The 27,557-nt window shown below is 28.8% G+C and overlaps 1 pseudogene; it reads right to left on the reverse strand.

The window, feature by feature from the left end:
* On the reverse strand, positions 1–27,419 carry LOC113373407 (annotated as a pseudogene).
* Positions 27,420–27,557: the final 138 nt, after the last annotated feature.

Below are 27,557 nucleotides of genomic sequence, written 5' to 3' on the forward strand. Positions count from 1 at the left end.
TCAATCGGCAACTGATGATTTTTCGACTTCTATTGAGTTGAGAGTATTTTCTATTTCTTCTAATTTCTTTTCTTGTTCAGCCCTTAGTTCTGCTTCTGTTAAATAGAAAAACTTTTGTTTATAAATAAAGTTTAGAAATTCAAATTAAAAATACATATTCCTAATATAATAATACATCTTTTCAATCAAGAGGGCAATGAACTTTATATGAAGATGTAGATTAGTTTCAAATAATTTTTTTTTAAATATCTGACCTTTCGCCGCTCGTTCCTTCCAGTTCTTCTTATTTTCAATTAAGCAAGGAGCCCACGGTTTTTTAATTTCAAATTCTTGTGTTTCTTCTGGTATTTTTTGGACTATAACAAAAATTATAATTCATTACAAGATTGATTAAGGCGAATGTAAATTGTCTGTAAAAATTATAACATAAGTTATTGTATGGTATAAATTACTTACATGAAGAAACTTCATCCTTTTTCGTCTTATGCGTTGTACAAGATTTGTGTAAAGGACGTAAAATACTATCTAACATATCCATACACAAATTCATAGAAGGCTCTACTATAAATTCGATAAATCCTAGAGCACAAAAAATAAAATTAAAACATATAAGTATATATTTATATTTAGTTGTATAGCTGCTAAATTATAATTACCAATTTGAGATTCTGCAACTAGAGTATTTTTCCTATCACACAAAGGACTGTAGGGAAGTCCTAAACTATGCTCCAGATCACCTTGACGAAAGAATTCTTCTAATAATAACTCAGTCCATCGGTGGTGAATATTCCATTGCTTAAATAAAAATTAAGAATTACTTCAAGAAAAAATTTTCTATTTTTAGTTATATTCATGGGTTGTTATCACAGTTAGTTGTATTCATGATGACCTGATATCAAATTATATAGATAAAAATATGTTTCCAAGTGAAAATATATTTCAAAATTTATCTTACATTTTCTGGCAAATAAAGAAAAAAATTAATTAAAATATATTAAATATAGATAGACCCAACGTTGGGTTGTCTTCTAAAAAAACAGTATTAGTGAGGAGAAGTATCATTACAAGAGCTCACAAACCTTTAAAATGTGATTGTATTAGGATTCAGATTTTTCACGACTTTTTGAATAAAATGAAACCTACACACCATTCCGAAAACTAATTAACTCAAGCCATTGTTGAGTTTTATCAAGTGTGTTTCATATTAGTAAAATCTACCTCATAGGAGAAGCCAAATCTGATTTTATGAATAAATTCGCAAAACAATATTGATGATAAATAAAAATAAAAATTTACACTCACTAACTGATTTCTAGGTATTTTTATATTTAATTTGTTTTATTTATATTGTATTTCTAGGGGATAGTCCAGTGGGTGCATCGACTAATATCTAATCAAAAATATATGAACATATCGCAGAATCAAAAAAATTGATTCGGAATGATCTCAATGCTTTTAGCGTACAAGTAAAAATAAAGTATAAACTTCTAGATTACCTAGAAAAATCTAAATAATTGTTGCTATAAAATTGAAAGTCCACCGTTTCCTGAACAAAAAATGAACAAAAATTAATAACAGAAAATTGGATTTCCAGATGAAACCTTATATTTAACTTTCGGGAAATAAAAAAATCAATGACTGAAATATCTACTATCACCAACCTTGGACGGATGCGAAATATCGCAAAGGTGTACTACAAGTCCGAGAGCTTTCGATTTGTCAATAACCGCCGTGGGGTCGGAGGCGAGCATCCCCAATGAGTGCCTCATATTTTTCAATTGTTGAAAATGATGAGACATGTCGGTGGCCAGAACTATATCGATTACTAGTGTTCGGAATTCTCTGAATTCTTCCTTAGTCAATTGAGAGAGGATGTTGTACTCTTCCTCACGAAGTAATCTAAAAAAATAAAAGTTATTCCATTTAACTTTCAGTAGGGTAAGTTATAGTAATGGGCCAAGAATCCAAAATGAATTTTTTGCATATCTTCACGTTTCAGAGGTTTTTGAACATTTTGGCATACCTCAGAAAAAATGGACGTGTGTATATATATATATATATATATATATATACGACATAAACCCACAATGATCCCATTAATTCATGTATTATTTAATTACCTAAATCCCTAGCATAATTTTACCAAAATAGACATCATATGAATATGAATAGTTATAATTAATTTAAATTTCCATGCACATTAACTGTCAAATGCAGAATATATATTTAATAATTTGATACTCATGCATAATTGTATCTGACAGAATGCAAAACAATATGAGTATAATAATTATACACTCAGACCACAAATTCAATAAAGTAGAGAAGCCTCACTTGAAAGTAGCGCTTATATGATGATTTTCCAAGACAGCTCTGTCATTGTACAACAATGCTGTGTCACTACCAGACATGACGTGGAAACTGTTTGTCGTTCCAGTGTGCTCGTAGTCATGGATAATTGCTGCTATTAAGGTCGCGAATATCTCCAAATCCGTCAGCCAGTTCTGGAAAATTGAGTTAGTAAATATACATTAAACTAACAATGCATATGGAGAATATCTCAAAACCAAAAAAAATATTTACATTTTTTCATCTTCTATAAATATTAGTTTAAATTCTATTTATTATTACCATGAGTCCTGTCTGGCAAAGGATGTGGTGTACAGTCTGAGCGACATCGGCTCCGTGCAGGTTGTTATGATAAGGATTGTTAAATTTTTTATATCCTTCTTCGACTTTCGAAAGAAATGCCTCCAATGTTGTCGCCGATACTTTGAACTTGTGTAAAATGCCATAACGATTCAGAATATCGTAGCCCAGATATCGTATGGGATGCCCATTTGCCGCCTCGCTCAAGGCGAATACGTTGAATGACCACTCGTCTAGAGTCTGTAATAAAATATAATGATATATATATATATATATATATATATATATATATATATCCATATGTACAATCACATAACATATGTCTTTGCGACATATTTCACGAACTATATGGCCGTATTTTAAGCAATAATACAAAGAACCATGTTGTACACGTAGATTTAAGTTAACGTTGGGGAAAACTATTATTTTGAATATTATAAATTGAAAACAAGATTTAGAACCAGAAAAATGATAGATTAAAAAAAAACAAAATTTATACACAATACAATTAATTTTTTTCTAATCTGAATTTTCATTCTTTCTAAATTTTTCTGCTCCTAAATCTTTAAATGACCCATTCAAAATCTTTGATAGTTTCACTAAATTCTCTAACTCCTAAATTGTAGCATAAAAACACTGATAATTTTTTTAATCTTATTTTGTGAATAAAATTTCATTCTCTACAATGTTGTATCATCTTCTGTTTTGAAATTTGAAGTTGGTCATTCAATAGTTTTTCAGATATGCGAAGTTAATGGGTATTGAAACAGATTGTACGTTTTCAAAAATGCATAATTCGATTTTGATGAAATTCGACATACATTGTTACTACACTTTACTAAATATTTGGCAAAAATTTAAAGATGGAACATTCAATAGTTTCTGAGATATGCGAGGTTGATGTGTGGCTGGCTCCGCGCTCAATACTGGTATTGAAAGAGATTGTACGTTTTCAAAAATGCATAATTCGATTTTGATGAAACTTGAAACACATTGTTACTCTACTTTACCAAGATCGTGACAAAAGTTTAAAGTTGGAACATTCAATAGTTTCTGAGATATGCGAGGTTGATGGGTGGCTGGCTCGGCTCTCAATACTGACATTTGAAGTTTAAATCATTTCTAAATATGCCGTGGATCCCCATTTGTGGACCCCCAAATTTTATTTTCCCTGCCGTGAACTCCTTGAAAGTTGCCATGAACCCCTGATGGACCACTTTGGGAATCACTAGTTTAAACTCACTTATCTATTTTAAATATTCATTAATTTTCTTCTACCTGTCCAACGCCTCTACTAAATAATTTATACTAATAGTGAAAGTCGAAAAAAATAAAATGTTTATGCTGAATGAAAGGTGAAAATGCAAACACTTTCTATTTAGACCTTCTATGGGCCCGCGTAACTGTCAGGTCATTTTTAAAATTTTTCGATTTTTTACCAAATTTTCATGGCTTTTTGTAAAATGACGCATAAATCTTAATTCCTATCTATTTTAAATTTTAATTATTTATAAAATTTCTTCTACATGTCCTGCCTCGACTAATAAACTAATAGTGAAAGTCGATAGTTCTGAAATATTTGTGTTAAATTACGGGTGAATGTTTACTCTTTCTAATTTAACCCTCTATGGGCCCGCGTAACTTTTAGGTTACATTTCAAAATTTTCGGCATATAACTAAAATAAATTGAATAAATCTTAATTATGTAACGTTGCCAAGATAACCAATATCAATATCTATAACCTTTGCTAAGCTTTTCAACCTGAACCACATAGTTCGATAATACCAAAAAATAATATAATGATAACATTAACATTAACTTAAATCCATTTTTTTGACAGCTACTCGCCTGTAGGCCACACCGTTCGGAATTCGAAGTTGCGACATATGGGAAAAAAACTAAAAATTTTGAGACCTTTCTAACGATGTATAATACTTTATATGTTTTCTTTACAGAAATATCGAATCGTGAGAAGTGTTACTCTAATCTAACCGCACTTTGCATTTCAACATGTTAACATCCACACATATTGCTCCATACTATCTATAATAATATAATTATATTATATTATTGATAGAACTTAGAAAATGGCCAATTTACCTGATTACAAAGTCAATAAGCAATAAAAAAATATTATAATAATAACACAATTCGTTAATAATAAAAAATTAGTTAAATCAAAATTTTGTTTTTATTTGTATATATGGGCTTATTACTAATTTTTTGCTCCACTATTTTTTTCGAATGTAAAACAAAAATTAGGATCATAGAAGGTTAAATTTCAAATAGTTTTTTTCCACCTCTATATAGTCTTAAATAATGAATAATGATGTATCCTGATTGTAAAAGCCCTATACTATAATATGTAATAATGATGTAGAAGAATAATAAACTAACAATTATGTTTCATTTTACAAAATATTTAATAATCTATTACCCTTAGAACTTCAATAACATCGTTTGGAAATTTCATGGTCGGCAGAGTGGTGACCCTCCTGTAAATCCTGTCGACGAATATTCCTGCCCGTATGGCGTGTGCCACTGTCCGGAACTTGGGTTTATTCTCATCATTTGCCTTCCTGGTCGTGGCCAATTGGCGAGTGAACGTGGATGCCAACCATTCCCGGACTTCCGCCGGAACGGCGTCCGGCTGCACTTCCGACAGTTCATCGTCTTCGTCGGCCAAACGTCTGCGGTAATAGAATGGAGAGAAGAAATATTAATGAACATATGTTACTAATGTAACTGAATAGTATAACTGAAAAATAGAATGATGAAAAGAGCATATGATAATTTTAATTTAATAAGTATTAAAAATTATTTTAAACATTTTTCAAAATTATTACTTGAAACCAGTGGTGTTGTCGAGCCGGAACGCGTCGAAACATCGTTTCGGCAAATCATTTTTGGGCCGGAACGCGTTCTGGCAAAACATTTTTTTAAAAAATCGCTTCATACAGAAAATCATTTAATAAGTGAATTTAATAAATTACAATTCAACTAATTTTTATTAAATGTTCCCATTATTTTGATATATGCGCAAAATGGGCTTTGTAATTATTTTGTTTCTTTCCTTTTTGAACGGAACCGGCACAAACATGAGAACCGGTTTTCAAACCGGTTTATGAACCGGTTTTTTAATTTTAGCGTTCCGAAAAAAAATATTAGCACAACACCACTGCTTGAAACATTGTATTAAAGTTATATGACTACAAGTGAAAATTATAACCAGAGTAATAAAACTTACAGAATCGTAAGTTTAGTATTAAAACAAGAATTAAAATAATGATATACCAAAATTACAAGTTAGTTATTAGAGTTTGTTAAATTTATTACCATACCAAATTTTGTTTGCAAGATGGGACAAACACTATACACTTTATTTTTATTAAAGGGATACAAAAATTTTATGATTAATGGTACAACAAATGAAATATTTCAATAAAAGATTCAGTATACTAAAATCAGTATTAGAAGCATATCATAAGTCAACACCACGTTACCAATATAAATTTAAGATAAGATTTAGCTCCGAAACATAATTAGAAAAAAAAAAAATTCTATTAGGAAAATACCTTAACTAGCAAGATAGACACTTCCAATTGATCCTTTGTATAAAGTGCTATAGAAATTTTAAATATATTTTGTTATTATTCTTGTGACTGACTTTGTGATTAAATCAATTACATTTGGTCTATATTACATTCAATCTTTTAATTCTTTGGTCTATAATACAGTCAAACCACAACATCTGGTCTATTATTCTAGTCTTACATTTTTAAGAAAATTTGATAAATGTGTATTATTAGAGTAACATTCGAATCCAAATTAGTAGGCTGTTGTCAAAAATGTCATTCTTAAATCACAACATCTGGTCTATTATACTAGTCCCACATTTTTAAAAAAAATTGATAAATGTGTATTATTCGAGTAACATTCGAATCCAAATTAGTAGGCTATTGTCAAAAATGTCAAATTTATTTTATGTAAACTTATCAATTCATGTAACTTGAATAATATATATAGAAATAATCATAATTACATTCGATATTTCAGATCATCCATATTAATTTTGAAACGTTTAATTAACTTTTCATGAAAAGTAATTATAAAGTACATTTAGAATTTTGATGCAATGAAACTTGAAACAAATTTAGTGATAATTCGAGGGCTAGTTTTTTTAACACAATCAGGATTATATTGAAAACAGACAGTAAATAAATAAATAAATAAATATATATATATATATATATATATATATATATATATACGTACATAAATATATAAATATATAAATTTATAAAAAATATTTAAATATATAATTATATAAAATAGCTTTTATTTTTGTGCACTAAGAAATTGATTTAAAAATCACTGTTAATTATTAAATATTTTTACGTTTCAAAAATATGGGATATTTCTTTTAGTTTTTCACGCATAAACACATTTTTATTTTATTTATTAAACATTGATGGAATTCACTTTTTTTATCCTAAAAATATTAAAGTTAAAGATGTTTTGAATTGAAGCACTCACCAAATGAATACACTAAAGATTTCAATTGATTATATTTAAGCCATATTAGATGTATTAATTTTCGTATGTATATTAATTACTAAAAATTGTGATTTTCCAATTAAATTTTAAAATTAATTTTAAATTATGTTTCGGTGTCATGCAGCTATTTGAAACATCAAGTATGTGCGTGTGATATTAAACATGAAGGAAATTATTAAATATAGTATTCTAATTTAAATTTCATCAAAGCCGCATATGTAATTACTCAAACATATTTTGATTATATTTACCTTATCACATGGTATACTAACTCTATAGCGATTTTATGGCACCAGTCAATATTTTGACACATTTAAAGTTCAAATGAAATATCAATTAATTAGCACCTATCAATATCTAACAATTCACCCATGTTTGGTAATTGCCCGTAAAATAAATATTAATGATACATTTATTCAGCTGGTAAAACAGAATTTTCAATTTATATAAATTTTCATTGCCTTTTAAAGTATATTAATGTCGAGTACTTTTGAAACAGATAGAACTGTATATTTTCCAACGTTCGTTCGGGCGCAGATGGTTCGTAATTGAGTTACAAAATCGAACTAGAAAAATTGCTGAGGACGATTGCCGATTAATCGACCGAGTTGTTTCAAAGTCTGCCCATTAGATTAATTATAGAAGTTTCAATTAGCGATGACACTTAAAGAAAATGACATTGCATGCATAAGGAAACTTATACTAATATTGCCGACACGCGGATAAAGGATTCCAATTAAGCACAACTATTTTATTCATAATACTTAATTTTTTTAAATTTAAACAAATAAATTTATTAGTTGTGTTATTACAGAGGGATTTGAAACTTTTGCCAATATCAATAAATGCACGAACTTCAAATATGCAGAAAACTAAAAATATAGCAGTAAAAATTACCACTTTTTGTGAAAATTTTTGACTTATACGACTTCAAAGCTTAGCAGTGTTAGAGAATTATAAAAAAGTTGATTATTTTTACATCCAGAGCATGGAGGGGGTTTAAAAAATAATTAAAAAATTTAAAATAGGGCTAAAATAATGACAAAATACTTTTATTTCAATAGTCCTATATGTTAGCCAGAAAATCTAAGAAAACTGAAGATATAGCGTAATGAAATGCACTAAATTTTTTTGTCAATTTTTGTGAAAATTTTTATTTACTGCGATTGAGCGGATTAACAAAGTCTATTCACTATGAAATTAGAAAACTGCTACAGAAAAAATATGAGTTTAAATCCAATAGTTTTCGAGTTACGCGACTCTAAAATTTAGCAATGTTCGAAAATGATAATAAAAAAAATTCGAACGGTTCGAACAATGATTAAAGGAATTTAAGTGATTTAGGCTAAAATAATGACAAAAACCTTTTATTTCAATAGACCTACCTGTTGACAAGAAAAATGCAGAAAAATGCGTACATATCCTGATCAAATACACTAAAAATTTCAGGAAATTTCAAACTTTTTGAGTCATTTGACTTGAAGTAAATGAAATCGTTGATATTTGAAAAAAATTAGGCAAATATCTGACAACAGGCAAAGAACAGGTTAAAAGTAGTGCTCAGTTTTGCACGATCACATATTGTTAGATTTTACTAGAAGATCTAATTCAAAACTATAACTAGTTTAAAAGTTATAACGATGTAAATGTCGCCGGATTTATTAGAAGTAGAATAATTAATAATCCAAACTGATATTGATAATAATAAACAATTCAACAAAATAAATGAACTTTAAAGCAGTAAGAAAAATATGGTTTTATTAGTTATATATATATATATATATATATATATATATATATAAATTAACATTAGATGGACTTTAAAATATATTCATATGTAAATATTAATTTAAAACCGATGTTCCTCAATTTGAGAAATAATGATGAATCTCCATATCAATAAACCTTAACAGTTATAATATCAGCAAATATACTAATAGCATAACTAATTGACTGTATAATTGTCAAAAATTGGACAAGCTTCTGTAAAAATGTATAGCAATAAAAAAAATGCAAACCGACATAAGTAGTAATTTTTTAAGCCTATTTTTGGTAAATACTAATAAAAAACTTGTGTGTGTAGACTTGGAGCAATTTGGCTCCAATAAAAACTAAGTGTGCTCTGACTTCTATAATAAAACAAAGAAGTGTATCTAAAATATTGATATCTAATAAAATTATTATTGATTTATTAAATATTGGTTTTTAATTAAACCCGTTTAATAAGCAAAACCAAATTAAACTAACATATTAATAAGAGCATTTCAAAACACAATCATGATCTTAAAAATGATTAATATTTATGGAAAAGCTCTCCACAGTTGACTACAAATAGTACGCGTACCTTCAATATTTATAAATCATATGTAAAGTTGAATAAAATTACACAACTGTTTACTTCTCCATTCAATTTCCACGAGCTGTATTTGAATGAATTACGTTGTGTATTTTATTTAAATAAAAGTTGAAAATACCTTGTTTTCCTGCTAGCCGGATGCGTCCTAGCCCACACCGGCGTGCGTAGAGTTCGTCTCACAGTGGGTTGCGTGGGTGGCGAAATAGCTTGCAAGCTCTCCCCTATCGCTGCGAGCTTCGCAGCTAAAAATATAACGTATTTATGTAATTTAAAAGCTATTTATAGAACGGAATGGACAAATGATAGATATTTACTACAAGTTTTAATCTAAAATTAGAATTAAGAAAAACTTCACCAATATGAAAAAGACAAGTAAAGTTAAGATTTTTTTTAACAATATTTGAAAGTAGAGGGAAAATTATGTATAACCAGTAATCATCTTCATTCTTACGACGTTGCTGTAGAAAGATAAAATTGGCAATGTTTGAAAATCCAGAACAATTTTTTTTTCTTTGATAGTCTTCTTCGTTGTGAGCACTATTGTTTAGTTTACAAGACCTTAATATAATTTTTAGGTTTACGTTATTTGATTGTATTAAAAGATGAATTGTTAATTTTAAGTTAGATGCAACAGTTTTTTTATATAACTGTTATGAAAACTTACATGTGGGTGGGGTAAAAAGGACCGACTAAACCTTTACTCTGGCAAAGATGTGAACAATAAAAAATAATTAATGAAAATATAAGTTAAAAGCAATTTTATATGAGATAAGTTAAATCTTCACCACCGATATCATAAAAACAAATACAGTTAAGATTTTTTTAACAACCATATTTGAAAGTAGAGGGAAAATTATGTATAACCAGTCATCACCTTAATATTTACGACGTTGCTGTAGAAAGATAGATGGCAATGTTTGAAAATCCATAACAAAAGCGCATATTTACTTCTTTGCTAGTTTTCTTCGTTATGAGCACTGTTGTTTAGTTTACAATACTTTATATATTTTTTAAGTTTACATTAAATGTTTTATAAAATGTATTGTTAGTTTTAAGTTTAATTCACCAGTTTTTTGTTTATATCCACTAAAAAAGCTTACTTGTGAGTGGGGTATAAAGAACCAACTAAACCTTTAACAATGAAAAGTAGTGAATATAAAAAATTAAATTAAAAAAGTTATTTCATATTAGATAAATTAAAAAAATAATTATTCCAACTCTGCTGATGAATATTTCTGACAAAATACCAGATCAAGGTTAAATACAGTGTTATCTTTGTAAAAAAAGTAAACACAAAATTCAGATTTTTGCATTAGTTGAATGATCTTGATTTCGTAAAATCCATTTAAAATTAAAAAAAAAAAGTTGAATTCCTTTGCTCCCTGGCTGCCCCTTTTTACTTTGTCCATGGGACAAAAAGGACCAGATTTCAAATTTTAGAAAAATAACTAAAAAACATATTTTTATAATTAAAAATTAACTGGTAATTTTACTGAACATAGTCAGATAGTTGTTCGTTTGACATGTGTTATTTGTTTTGATATACGATAATTGGTTTGGTTTTCAGGATATAATTATTTAAAGTCAAATTAGACCTTTGTGCCCTGCTCTTTTCTATATAATTATATATATATATATATATATATATATAATTTAATTTAATAAAAATTACCTCGAATCTTCAAGATATACTGTTTCCAGAACACGTGCAGCATATTGAAGACTATCTTGCATCAACTCGATTGGAGCTTCACCATTTCTCAAAAGCGTTTGTATATGTCTAAGTCTGAAACAAGAGAAAATAGTAACAGTTAATTAAATGAGAAATACAGAAAAATGACTACTGTAATATTAAACTAATAAGCAAAATTGATGATCATCAAGCAATACATTTTAATACCCAAGCATATGGAGTAAAAAATAATGAAGAATTTTTGCAAAATATTTAATAGGACTATTAGTAGTAATAATAACAATGTGATTAAATTAATTTTATTCTGAAAACAGTTTAGTTTATATTGCATTGTACCAAAGTCTTATTTCTTGTAATTTGAATTAGTTAAAAATAACTGAATAGGTAACTGATATTACAAGTTACAAGTGAAATTACAAGTACAAAACTTCTTGACAAGAGCCTGAAATAATATCTATTATTATTGATTACGGCTTGCTTATGAATAAATAAATAAATAAATAAATAAATAAATAAATAAATAAATAAAATAGACCACATAAATTGTAGGAATTACTTTTCCTCTAAAGACTCCGTTAACGTAATACATTTTTTTATATTTTCTAATTTAAAAAGATGCATTTTTTATAATGTGTCAAATTTTTACATTTAAAATCATGAATTAATCATAGTCCTCATCGAGTAATCAAAGTATTTCCATTATTCACTTGTTTCAATTATATTGATTGGAAAATTTCATTTGACAATTCTTTGTTTTGACCACGCTGTCATTTAGAAATGATTAAACTCCGAAGGATTTTTGTGTTAAGTAGATTTTATAATAATTGTAGATGTCAAGTAGAAGCAAAGTAACACCTTGTTGTGAAACTGTGACTCAATATGACGAATCGGTGAGGAAATGAACTCCAAAATAAATTAAGACAATGTATTTGTAATGTTTTTCTCTATAAATCGATATATGTATCATGCCATCACCAAATTCTGTAATAAATTTTTTATCAAACTTTGAAAAGTTCTTGTTAAATCAGTACTAGAAGAATAGCACTTCAAAGTTGCAAACTACTAATACAAATTATGTGCCCGAAATATTGAAGCAAATATAAATGATTTCGTTCCTTAATTTGCAAATATTCCTGTTTGTACATTATTTTCAAAAAAATTGACTTTGTCATTTTTTGTAAAATTTTATTATAATTATAAATCGATCTCTTTTTCAGGATTCGGATAGATCGGATGGTTGCCGTTTATATACAACTTGCAGAGCCTTAACAGTTGTGGCAATTGTTGCTTTAATTTCGGCTGTAATCCTTGCTATTTGTTTCCTTATAGACTACAGTACTAAGGCAAGAGACAAAAAAAATGAAGAAGTTGTCGAAACCAAAGACTGTCAACTTGTTTGTAATAATGGAACAATTGTAGACTCTAAGGGCAAAGCTCTAAGACGGTTGCCAATAATGCAAAATCTTAGCTCTAGTGAAATTCAGGCACTCTGTTCGAAACAGAGGTTTGGAGAACACTCTTATGTTGCCGCAATTATTCTGAAGGATAAAAAAGCAAGGAATCATCAAATATTTTTATGCACAGGTGAGTAAAAAATATAATAAAAACACAATTTAAGACAAACGGGAAATAGTATTGCAATTGAATTGATCATGTGCTAAACTATTATTATCCTTCTTGATACTCAACAAAATATCGACATGTATAATAATGCTCTAGATCAGTTATACAAAAGGTATGCATAACAAAAGTTTAATACGTTTCGCAAAATCATCGAAAAATCTGAAAGCAATAGTATTGTTAACCTATTTTCGAGAGATGCATCTCCCTGCATTTGACATCTACATGATTCTCTCCGGCATTCAATTAAATCCAATACCATCGATTTTAAAATCGTACATCAGAAACTTTTGCATACAAAATAGTAAAAACATTAGAAAAACTAGTTGGTATTGGTATTTAGCCTTGAGGCAAGTTACATAAACTTCCCGATATGTGTAAATAATCGACTTTATCAATAATAAACATGATGATTAGAAGTATTCCGAGAGGATTTATTACACATAATTGAAAACGAACGAACACGTTAACTCGGAGTATTTTCTAAAAGCAAATTTTCACAAATCAATAATTTTTATAATTGAACCAATTTTCGTAGGACGTTAATAGTTCAGTATGTTCATTGAGACCTAATAATCTATCGTTATACCAAGTAAATCATTTAATTTTAATTTTAACAAACGTCAACAAAACTACTCATTTGCTCAAACTTTGATGAATTTTTAAAATTAAACTACTTGTCGTAAGGCCGTGATATTTCAGTAACTTCTATAAGACGATGATATACATCGCCAAAGAAAGTTTCAGAAAAATCGGCTAAAATTTTACAGTTAATTACAAGAAAACGGCTCGGTAGATTTTCACTTAAAACTAATCAGTATTATTCTCGACAAATACCTTTTGAACAGTTTTTGATTTTCTAACATTGATTTGGTAGAATGAGCTTGAAATGTGGACAAAAAGTTTAACACTCTTTTTCAAATTACAAAGAAACGGCTCGGCAGATCGTCGCACAAAACTGATGAACGATAGTCCTTATTGAGATACATAATATGGTTTTTAAATTTCTGAAATTGGTTCAGGCGTTTTTGAGAAAATGTCAATCAAAGGTCTAATTTTGACAAATGCCAAAAAAACGATATTGATTTTTGCAAACTTTGACGAATTTTTAAAGCTAAACCAGTTGTCGTAGGGCCGTAATATTTTAGTATGATCTAGAAGACTATGGTATTTACAGTCAAAAAATGATAATAAAAATTGACGAAAAAAATTTTTTTAACACCTTATTACAAGAAAACGACCCGGCCGATCTCTACCAAAAACTAATCAGCATGATTCCCAACCAGTATTTTTCGAACGGTATTTGAATTTTCAGAATCGATTCAGAATTGCAGGATAAAACGTGGACGAAGAATTTTTTACTTTTCTGCTATTTATAAAAAAACGGCTTGGTCGATCGTCGCACAAAACTCAGAAACGCTAGTCGTCATCGGTCGTACCGTTTTTGAGAAAACGTCGATTTACGGCAAAAAATCTGTTCACATACACGCACAAACACACAAATACACACACACATACTATTTCCAAATTTGGTCTCATTTGATTCAGAATGGCTTGAAACGTCGAGAAAACATAAAATTAGCGAATCGGATTTTTTTATGAAAACATAAACTTCTCCTTCGGGAAGTTAATAATGAATGAAAATTGTTTAAATGCACCACGTTAGTTAAGTAAATAATAAACTCATATACTCAATATTTTTTGTATTAGCAAATAGGATTTCCTTTATTATTTTTTTCAGGTACATTGGTTGGGGCAAGTTGGGTACTGACAATATCTCAGTGTCTGTCTGGAAGAGATCCGAGCACCTTGCAAGTTCGTGTGGGGAGCGATGTCTGGTCAAAGGGGGGTACTGTCCATGACTTGACGGCCGCACTGGAATTTAAGGGTAGCAACCAGAAACCCACAAGGGCTGAGATTGTCACAGATAAGTTGGACGTGCTAGTCGCTTTGAAGGTATTGTGGTAGTGAAGTAGCTACTCAGTAGTGAGGAACTTGACTATTTTGAAAGTTAGGCATTTTGAACTTAGACTGTCTTGCCTTACAGTAATTGTTTTTATAATACAAAGATTTTTCTTATATGTTACAAAAATGTTATACTAAGTTTTGAAACTAAACTTAATATATCAAAACCAAATAATTATATTATCATTTGTACTAACATTTTTCAAATATACATATAAAAAATGTAATGAATAATAATTTAGGTATGCAACAATTTTTTATTAGTCTATTATTTTATATTTTCATTAATAATTACGATACAGTATTTCATCATTAATTAAAATTTACAATAACTATGGCAGCTCAATAATTAATGACATTGTTGAGTGAATTGTCCCCGCGGCATTTATTCTTGTACCACGCGCAATCAATAGGAATGATTATTTTAATTTGGGACTGTATTAAATTTATTTCATTAATTAATGACTCGATATCAAAGTGGTTTTGTATATATATATTATTTGTTCTTAGCCTGAAGGTAGGGCCGTGGTACAAAAACACCAAATTTAATTTATCCCTTTTCATTCCCTTGTTTATATAACCCTTTTTACTTTTCAATATGTTCTCTTTGTATTATATATATACATATATATATGTATATATAAATATATATATATATATATATATATATATATATATAAAAGTGGTCCTTAATATGGACATTTTCGAATTTCGTTGTTCCCAGGGGCTCAAGAAAGGGGTTCCAAATTGATAAAAAACAAATCTCTAAAACTAAGTTTTAGCTTAGTTTTAAACAAATGAATTAAAAGTGAAAATTCGTGTTACTTTTTATTAAAAATTTGATGCTCTGCCAAATTTTTGAAAATTTGTTTATGCTATTTCCATACAAAACTTTGATTGAATTGCGCTCTATCTAAAAGATAATATTAAGAGCTAAAACTTTCAGAGAATTATTTTTTATCAATTTGGAACCATTTGAGCCATTGGGAGCAAGGAAACCCATTTCAAGGACTAATATATATATATATATATATATATATATATGTTATATTTTTAGATAAAAGTATCATTTTTATTACTAATCTATATTTGATAATAATTAAAAGTTATTCGATTACTATTAATTTCTTCAGATTCATCCCGAGGTGAAATTGGGAACAGGAGGGGTAAATGTGGCCCGTGTTCCAGGTGTTTGCAACCCCGTCACCTTGGAAAGTAGAGCACTGACCAAAGTGTGGATTGTGGGTTGGCTTAATAGAAGAATGGACAGACGGAGTAGACCTTTACCTATGTTACCTGGTGTAAAATTGAGCAAGTACCAGCTCACAATATCCTCCATGAGGACGTGCAATAGGATTTGGCCTACGTATAGTGGATCATCCAGGTAATAGAAAAAAACTAGCTGTAAGTGAAATTCTGTCTTGAGGCAATTATGGCATCGTGCCTCAAGGCAAATTGCTGGAACTTCCCGCACCGTAACGAAATGTTCGAGGAATACTGAATATTGCAACATTGTCTAATATTTATAAGAATTATATAAACTGAATTGCAAAGTTGAAATTATTTGTAAAGTATATTAGAACTATAGTCAGAATTAAAAATAAAATCTGAATTATTTTCGATATACAAAAAATTAAAAAAAAAAAAAAAAAAAAATTGGTACAAATTTTTTTTTTTCCAAAATCAATTATTTTGTTAAGACAAGCAGAAAGTTATTTGAATCAATTGAATCGGACGCTTAGTTCTCTCAAAAACTGGCATTTTTTGTACATTTAGCTCTGTATCTCCGAAATGGCCGGGCCTGCCTTTGCGAAAAACTAACAACCCCTTCTCCCAATCATTACTAATTGAATGTTTTTTAGATCATTCAAATCGGACGCTCCGTTCTCTCAAAAACTCGATTTCTATTTTCTGCACTCTTTGCTCCTTATCTCCGTAACTGCTGGACCTGCCTTTGCCAAAAACTAATCAGCACATCTCCTTATCAATAGGAATCGAATGTTTTTTAAACCATTCAAATCGGTTGATCCGTACGCCCGAAAACGTGGGCGAAAATTTGTATCCATACATACACACACACACACACACACACACATCCATTTTTTCTGAAGTATGCCAAAACGTTCAGAAACCTTCAAAACGTCGAGAATTGTAAAAATTTTCAATTCCGATTTTCGGCCCATTACAATAACTTACCCTACGGGAAGTTAATTATAGAAAAATTGTATATTAAATATTAAAAATCATTTGATATTAAATATGTAATCCGAATCAATCAACAATTTCTGTTTTTTTATAGTTACTATTGTGCAAAAGCTGACCAGGCTCGTATATGTGACGGATCCGACGGTTTTCCGATGGTTACCTCTGATCATCTACTTTTGGGAATTCATGGTCAGTCGTGCCATTACGAAGGAAATGTGCAGACTCACCTATTCATCAATGTTAGCATTGTTAACAATTGGATTCAACGGCTCAGTGAAGGGAAAAGACACTCGTTATTGGTAAATAATTTGCTTTGTTTTCAAGTTCTAAAAGTTTTAAAAGTTTTGTATAAAACTAGATAGATAGAACTACGAAATGTACTAAGGGCTAAGTTTGCGACAAGGCAAGAAATACAAATTACATTTCCAAAAAATCAGCATTTTAATCATTTTTTCACTTTATCACATTTTATATTTCAATCTGAATTATTGAGAATTAGGTTATACATGTTAAATTTAATGAGATTGCTCGTGGTGAAAATGAATCCTAACAAATTTTAAATTTCAAAGGACTTCGAATATAATTTGCAAATGAGCAGTGAAGAGGATTCGGGAGAAGCTGATAATGTAAACAAGGCCAAGGTTTTATTCGATAAAGGCGATCCTAGTGATGAAGAGGATTCTGTTGAGAAAGAAAAAGATTTCGCTGAAAGCTCGTTAAAACTGAATATAAAAGATATAGAAAATAATTTGCAAATAGTAAGTAAACAGTCTTAGAATTAATTATTCAATCATTCGTAAAAAAATTACAGGTAATTAATTACGTAATTACAATTCAATTTTAAAATAAGTAACAATGAGTTACATGGTTGCTCTTTAACAGGCCATTTTTAGAAGTCTGAATAAAATTTTTATCATTACATTTGTTATATATACCCTTAAAGATTTTTTTTTCTTAAATGAATTTCATCGTTCAGAATAATTTAATCAATTTTATAAATTAAAATAACTTTGTTTCATAACTTAAGTATTGAGTTATTTTTATATTTTAAATATTGAAAATGAATAATAATAATAAATCATGCTGCAGGGACAAAAATTTGAAATGAAAAATCAGCAAAAATTCAAAATAGAGAATATACCTATAGACATAGGTAAGTTGAGAAAATTAGCTTACATTCAAATCAAGATATTTTTTTAATCACAATTTAACTGATATTTGAAATATATTTCAGATTTCAAATTAGATGCTCTTTATCGAAATAGAACAAGCACCCAAGAAATTACGATAGTTACAGGTACAGTTACAAAAATGGAGCTATTAATAATATTGAAAGAATTTAAAAATTAGGTAAATATACATTTACAGAAAATATTTCTGAACCCACCCTCTCCAATAATGCGACAGAAGCGGAGGAAAATATTTCTTTCACAAATACGTCAGAAGTCACAGAATTGACTGAAGAGACCATAACTGAAGCATCGGTATTAGTAGAAAATTATTTGTTAAGTAATTCTTCAGAAGTTGATGAACTAGTTGATGAAGTAGTTGAAAATAATGATTATGATGATACATCTGATGAAGACTTTGATAGCGAAGAATATGATGAAACCGAGATAGATGAAACTAGTGAAGAGAAGGAAGATGAACATATTATCAGAAAGGGTAAGAATTCATAGAAGTAATAAATTTTTATTTTCATAATATAGGATAATTTAGTGTGGTTCTAACAATATATAACAATAATAATCAAATACGAATAACAATTTTTTTCCAGGTTCTTCCCAAGTTTTTTCGTGGCGTTACCGAAAAGAGATTTTAGACGTTTGCATTCGACGACCAAATAGCTCCGAACCGATTTCCAATTTGCCAGAACCCTTAAATGGCGTAATTGTGTCCCTATTAGCTCGAATCTCTACCGGAGATGAATGCTCCTATCAATCGGTATGCCCGGGCGTCTTGCTCACGCCTAGGCACGTGGTCGTAGGAACATCCTGCGTCGTTGGCGGCGGAGGAATTGGGTCGTTTGAAATCACCGGTTTCAGGACGATAGGTGAGAGGATACAGAAAATAATTAAAAGATTCGACAAATAGATATTGAATTTTACTAGTTTCAATAAATAAGTTTGAGCAATTTGTTCTTATATAGCACATAAACCTCACAACGCATGGACTGCTAGTCGAACGCAAAAAAGTGTCAAAATATGAAATAGATTGTAACTAGGGTTTGTCGGTTTTCAAAAACCATTTTTTTGGCAAAAATTATTGAACTCGAAAACCGGTTTTTTTAGTGAAAAATTCGGTTTTCACTGCATAAATGGAAATGACAAATATAGCCAAATACAAAAAGATAGATGAAAACGTTTTGATTCTTAAAATCATATCGGTTAAATAGCATTTGTTATCTTATCAGTCTGCAATGGTTCCCAGAAAGAACACGTTTAAGTAACAATTCGATAGACGTTCTCAGTTTTTTGAAATCATATTTTATTAAACAAAAAAAATTACAATGTTTAAAATTAATTAATTAAAATTGCTTGAAACAGACAACCGAGTTTAGCTTAATTATTTTTTTAAATTAAAATTGATATTAACAAGTATGTATCAACATGTATCTAATATTTTTTTATTTGTTTTTTAATTTAATGAATGTCTTTTATTTAAAAATGCATTATTTTTATTTATTCGAAAACTTTCCTTTCACTATCATAAAAACATTTTCATTCTCTTATGTGAAAATGATGCATGGATAACGAATATGTATTTCCAAAGTTATTTGATTAAGATAAATTATTATTTTTGAGTTCTACTAATTAAAACTAAAATAATTTTGTTTACTATCTATAAAATTAAACAATAATTAATTCAGTCAATTACTATTCTAAATTTACACTAAATTTGCGGATAAATTACAGAATATTTGAGCAAAAATTTATTTTTATATAAAATTCGAAAACCGGTTAAAACCGTTTTTTTTAGTAAAACTAAAATTCGAAAACCGGTTTTCTGAAATGTCGGTTTTTGTATAAACTCTAATTGTAACGTCACCAGGCGAACGAGCGTAGCCGAGAATCTAATCTCGTGCTCGAATACTCTTCTCGCATCTTGGTAACTATTTAAGCAAACTCGAGTATTCGACGGTTCTCGGCAACGCTCGTTCACCTGGTGACGTCACTATCGCCTTTATGTTTCGGCACTTTTTAACAGGAAAACATAGAAGGACTAGCAGTCCAAAGTCTATGGGGCAACATAATAATATTTTAATACTTTTATCTCAAAACTTGTTAATAACTGAAAGTTATTTTTCCAGGTATGGATGCCAAGAGTATATATGAAAGCAAAGCTAAAGAATTACTAGTCGTGGGTGGCGGTAAAAACCATTGGTTAAAAGGCGGACAAAGGAGAATCGTAAATAAAATTACTACGATCAACCCTAAAAAGGGTTCTACATATAGTGACACATCATCTGGGTTGAGTGTATTGGAATTGGCTAAAGGATTTGTTCTACGAAAAAATACTGTGCTGGCGAGCTTTCCTACAGATCACAATCATTATAGAAATGAGGTAAATATAATAGACATTATGTATAAATGTTCGAGACAGCACGTGAATATTTCAAATGCATTCTGATTTTGACTGGTATCTCTAATTTTGCTAGTTATTGACTACAATTTCTGGAAAAGACCGAAGAAACTGTTAAAAATATTTTTGATATTATCATCAGAAATACTTGTTGTAAGCTTCTTTAGCGAAAACACTGACTTTCTTTCATTTATGATGCACTAAATTTTGTATCAATATTCTTTAGAGCAGTTAAAAAAATAATGATTCATGTGTCTTTTATTTCAGGATTGGATAGGAACAGCCCTGCACTGGAATACAACTCTGCATTTAGTGAATCAAATAACTCCTGCAGATTGTCCAGGACGAAAATCAGGGTACTTTTGCGCAACCCCTCGACAAATTACCACAACGTGGTGTTCACTGTACTTGGGAAGTCCTTTGATTTCACTAGAATTAGGAGAAGACATGTCGTCTGATCAACACAAGTTGATCTTCAGAGGAGTTCTGATAGACAAGTCTCGGTATACACGATGTGATCATACGATGATGTTTTTAGACTCGAGGAGTTTTAAAGATGAATTAAATGATATAATTTTGGCTGATAATACATAATTCATATTAACTAGTTAATAATAATTATATTTAATGATACTTTATTATAAATGTTACGCGTTCTTGATACGTTTTTAAATAAAACGAAAACATTACAAAACATTGTTTTCCATTATTGCAGACCCATCTATTCTGAAAATACATGATTTTATTTTCTATATATCCGTTCTATATATCGTTGCATTTTTGGCTGACCCATTTGCTGATTTTGGCATCTCTGTGCAAATATTTGCGTTTTGTAGTAAATGCAATAAATATTTAGAGTGTCTTAGCCAAGATATTTGTTGATTTGAGATTCTAGGTTTGGTTGCAGAAAATGCGTAACATGAATTAATTTACTTCGCATATAAATAAATAACTTCTAAATGTATTGATTGAAAATTCTTAGCAATATACTAATATGAATTGCTATGAGAAAATCATGATTTTTTTGTAAGTTAGCTATTCTCTATAAAATATAAAATTAAATTGATTAAGATTTTCTATAAGGTATAATTTGTTTAATTAATTTGAGCACTAAAAATCACTCATTAAATCAAATATATAATATATTTATAATTTATAACATGAAAATAAGTGGTAAAATATATAATTTAGGTTGAAAGTGTCAGACTTAAATTAAGCAGCAACAGAAAAATGCTTAATTAAATAGTTTTAATAAAGTTCTTTAATTGAATTTTGTAGCAGTTATTTTTTGTAGTTTTGTTTTCGTAAATTTCAGAATATTTCGACTTCTATATCAGAAATAAATTGCACCCTTGCACTATATATATTAAAATCTATATAAAAAAATAATTAATTTCAAGTTGAAAAATAAAAATAAAAACTTTCGATCAGATTCAATCAGATTTTTAGTCAACTAAACTGAAAGGCCAATTTAAAAATTTATAAAATTCAACTTAAACTTATGTTGTGGAGTTTTTGCAAAGAAAAGAATAATCATTATATTTAAATAATGGCTGACATTAAATTTTAGAGACTAGAGAAACGTCCTAACGAAACTCTCATTAATTAGTTTAATTATTTTAATTTAAACTCTACGCGGTCCCAATTTATCAAACTATGTTAATGTTATTTAAAATAATAAATCTTCTGTAATCCAGATGTATTTTCAATTGTAGCTGACCGATTTTTACAAAAGTACCCTGATCCTGATAAATGACACTGTATCATTTTATATTAAGTATTAAGTTATTATTTATATCTCACAATAAGTATAAAACAGATAGACGTCCATCCTAACCAATTAGCAAGTCTGCACGGCCAACCGACCTGACTTAAAAGAAAAATACCTGACGACCTAATATGGTATAATTAACTATATTTTATTATGCTATATTTCATTATTTTTTACCCTTTGTTATCATATTTTTATTATATCTAGTAGATACGCCAATAGATTTATCTACTAATTTGTAATCAACATATATTTGACAGCATTCTCTGATAAATATATACATATTGCAAAATAAAGTTGAATGAAAAAAAGTTATTAATACACACACACAAATACATTCATTTTTTTAAAGGTATGCCAAAATGTTCAGAAACCTCTGAAACGTAAAAATATATAAAAATTTTCATTTTTGATTTTTTTGCGATTACTATAACTTGCCCTACGGAAAGTTAATTAAATAATTTTTTTTAAAAGAACAACGGGCACGTTTTTTTAATAAATGTAAAATTTATACTTTATCGATAAAATAATTAATAATTGTACTCTACAAAATATCTAATTCGTAATTTAAGCGCCATTTTTAAATTGCATACATTACCCATTTTTAAATTGCATGCAGTAACCATAACATTTATAAAAATTCAGTTTAGGTTAAGTTTTTAATGTAAAATCTTAGTTAAATTTATTACGCAGAACTGAATTTCATTATGTATCTCCCTTTTGGTCAACCGGCGTATAATTTGCGGTTGACCTGTCATGCAATTCGGGCTAACCTTTGTGCAGCTTTCTCGCAGGCTTCGGGCGTGTCGATAGGCGGTAAAGAGTCGGCGGATAGCGTCGTTACGTCCTCAGGCCGAGATTGACTCTGGCTCCGCCGCGTACTTGTGCGACGCACTATCGTCAAGGACCCGTCAGCGCAATCCTCATCTGTGAAAAGGATCGACATTGTAGGATCAAGTATAATCATAAAATTGATATCGTTGACCTATATAGAAAAAGTTATATAATCAAAAAGTTGAAAATTGTATAGAGGTTAAATTGACTTGAACTATGGGGAAAGGATAGTGGAAAATGCGAGACGATGGTGCTAAGTTTTATGCGACCCTGTACACAAAAGGGTTGACTCTACTAAATAAAAGTTAGTGCAATTAAAAATATAATGAAATATTTTACAATGTTTCTGAAGTCTATTTAATAATATAATGCAATGCATTGTAAAATTTTATTATATTATGAAAAAATCTAACTGTACTAAAAGATTTGGCACTCAAATTCAAGAAAGTTTTCTGATCTACAACTAGATCAAACTAGACTGAACTATCGCTATTTTGTTAAATAAAATTAAATTAAATTATTTTCAGTTTGTGCCATTGCCACATTATTCTAGATTGAGAAAAAACACATATTTTTTTTATTTTTTTCAATTTGGGCGAATTTTTGGGAGTCAGGTGCTAACTTTTTGAAACATCCCACTTCATCTATTTTTATGACCAAAATTTATAAATATTTTTTATTTTAGTCTTTTTAATTTTCTCAAAATATTAGTTAACTAGTGAGGTGTATGGCATCGTGCCTTAAGGCAAATTGCTGGAACTTCCTGTACCGTAACGAAATACTGAATGTTTTCAAATAGATTATTATTAATAATTTAACATTGTCTAATATTTATAAAAATTATATAAACTGAATTGCAAAGCTGAAATTATTTGTTTAAAGTATATTAGAACTATAGTCAGAATTATAAATAAAATCTGAATTATTTTCGATATACAAAAAATTCTTTTTCGAAAAAAAAGTTGAAACAAAAAATTTTTTTTTCCAAAATCAATTATTTTGTTAAGACAAGCTGAAAGTTTTTTGAATCATTTAAATCGGACGCTTAGTTCTCTCAAAAACTGCCATTTTTTACACATTTAGCTCCGTATCTTCGAAATGGCTGGGCCTGCCTTTGCCAAAAACTAATAAACACTTCTCGCAATCATTACTAATTGAATGTATTTTTAGATCATTCAAATCGGATGCTCCGTTCTCTCAAAAACTCGATTTCTATTCTTTGCTCTTTATCTCCGTAACGGCTGGACCTGCCTTTGCCAAAAACTTATCAGCTCATCTCTCTATCAATAGGAATCGAATGTTTTTTAAACCATTTAAATCGGTTGATCCGTGCGCCCGAAAACGTGATTGGAAATTTTGTATCCATACATACTTACACACACACACATTCATTTTTTCTGAGGTATGCCAAAATATTCAGAAACCTTCAAAACTTCGAGAAATGTAAAAATTTTCAATTTCGATTTTCGGCCCATTGCAATAACTTACCCTACGGGAAGTTAATAACTTGCAAAAAATATAGCCAAAATATTGTTTGCCTTTTTAATGCCTCTGGACCATAACATCCTCTTAAGATTTTTTAAAAAGCAGTTAATTGATATGTGAAACTAAATGGCTTAAATTTACTTTGGAATAATAACATCCAATGTGAAAAAAAATCATATATTTTTATGTGAAAAAAAAATTAATTTCGTCGATCAATCAACGAATCGACTACAACTAATCTGTTGTACATGTGCAAAGCGGATCAGAAAAAAAATCACTTTTCCTTTATAATTAAAATTTATTTTTCTGATTTTTACTATAAAGCTGAACAACAAAGAGTGGCAAAATATTTTAAAATGTCTTTCGAAGTAGCATTATGATACTTTTTATCAGAAAAACAAAACACTTTTCCACTACATGGCTGCAGCAAGGCTTTGCTGGTAATAAATAAAACACGATGCTTTTCTCTGAACACATAGTTGCATCGACGGGAATAAATGTGGCAGTATCGGCAAAATTGACATTTTGAAATCAGTCATTTTGAATTCTTAAAATCCCTTGAAAAATATATTGTAAGTGAAATACTTTTACCAATTGTTCGGCAGAAACATCTGTTTGCTATATAAAAATCAGTAGGTACACTTTTTATGGAAAATAAATCTTCTGAATTCTCCAGTACTCTAATTAGGGCTTTTTAATAAAGTTAATACTGTTTTATTTCGAGTACAAATTTATATAGGAAATTATTCTCAAAATTATTGAAAAGTTTCATAAATTATTATTTAATATGATAATTGCGTATAACTTTTATTGCGCCAACCTCTTGTTTTATAATGTATTCTTAAATATTTTTTGTTTCAGAGTTTCTTTTAGAGTATATTAAATTGAAACAATGTGTGCACAAACTATTATGAACGTAAAAATTAAAAAACTTTTTACAACTCAAACATGCATCCAATGATGTATTGTTAAAAGTTATAATAAGTTCTTGTAGAGTTCTATGTAAGTAGCAAAACCTTGGCAAGATAAATTAAATTTTAATCATTACTATGAACATTATATAATGAATTTATGAATGAATTAAAATGTTTTACTAATTCTATTTTATTTAAATAATCTTACGATTTTCACCATTACGATCTCGCGAAGAAGATCTTAAGGCGGCTGTTTGTGATGGAACGGTAGTGTCATCTTGAATGCCTCTGTCTGGTGGATTTGCCACTGAAAAAAGGAAAATAAATTTGTTAAATATAATTACAATATTCAGTAAATTTACATCTATATTGTTATACAAATACATGGAGTCCTGATAATTTATATACCATATTTATGCGAATGGTGCCGTTTTCGAATGTAAAATATCAGTAGTAAAACAAGATTTTTGATACTTGAAGTTCTTTGAATTCTCAAAAATGCAACAAAATTCTTCAAAAAGAAGTTTTACATAAAATACCAAAATATAACAATAAACTTCAGATCATTCTCTAACCTTCCAAAAGATATTAGATAGAGAATATGGTGCGCAACGTCCTAAAGCGTAAAATTCAAATAACCATGAAGGAAAGTAATGATGCAGTAAAGAAAATCGTCTTAGGCGAATCTTTTACATGGATCAGATAAACTTCTGTATACAAATTTAGAAACGTAAAATGAATAAATTGACAAAAGAGTAAATAATCACTAAATGTGAATCATATATGGCATGCTATTGATTCAAAATGTTAATTCTAAATTTGTAATTCAAAATTCTATACTATAAATTATATTTTGAGGCATGAATTTAAGCAATAAAATAAATGTTTATATATGTGAATATTTCAAATAATTAATGATAATCAATTAATGATGACCAACAATAATAACTGATTTCTGAATTGACACAATTAAATAATCATTGGGAAATATTTTGATAACCAGATAGCATCTCTACAGATTGTACACAAATTGAAAATAAATCCTGATAAATTAAAATGTGGAAAATTACCAAAATCTATACGATCATGACTGTAATGTTCTAATATCTTTCTGATGTATATTTTAGCACCTATACGATTACCAGAAAAACCAATAATGTTTTTTTTTCTTGTCAACATCGATTATCGCATCGTTTAAGATTGGAAAACCATAAGATGATTTTATAAAAATATTGAAAATTAAGACCGAGGGTTGATAGGAATAATTTCTGTGTGTAATTTTTTGTCAAATAATTTCTGTGTTATTTAAGCAATGTACTATTTACTACTTATAGAAATTTACATTAATATTTTTTTCCACTTCTTTCGTAGAAGTAATCAATATTGTGAACGAAAAATTTTACTTAAATTTAATAGAATGAGTAATGATATTATATCTGTAATAAATACTTAATTTAATATTAATTTTTAAAAATAGATAATGCAAGTATCATACGGTAGATGAAATATTAAAATTATCATTCATATCTTTATTTTAAATGATTTCACCCCAATTTTAAATACATTCTACCCACAATAATTGATATCTCGAGTACCAAGTAAATTATTCTTTACCATTGTGATATAATATTAATAGAATTTATGTATATTTGATTCGATCCCTTATTGAGTATGAGAATAAATGATTTTTCTCGAAATATTTGACTCTCCAAATATGAATTCAAATATAAATCAGGCGAACGAACGATCATACATAATTCATGTCGAACGCGCGATATGAGCGTCATGTTAACGCGACCTTTGAAATATATTTGATATAAGAATAGACAGATATCTTGTTGTAGATTTACTCAAAATTGTAATATTAAATAATAGTTAAAATCAATTCATTTTGTGTTCTCTAAAAATCAAAAGCTGGTGGAGGG

This window comes from Ctenocephalides felis, unplaced genomic scaffold (genome assembly GCF_003426905.1).
Source record: "Ctenocephalides felis isolate EL2017-DRISC unplaced genomic scaffold, ASM342690v1 CF-g0.4_SCAFFOLD_01604, whole genome shotgun sequence".
NCBI classification, from domain to species: Eukaryota; Metazoa; Arthropoda; class Insecta; order Siphonaptera; family Pulicidae; genus Ctenocephalides; species Ctenocephalides felis.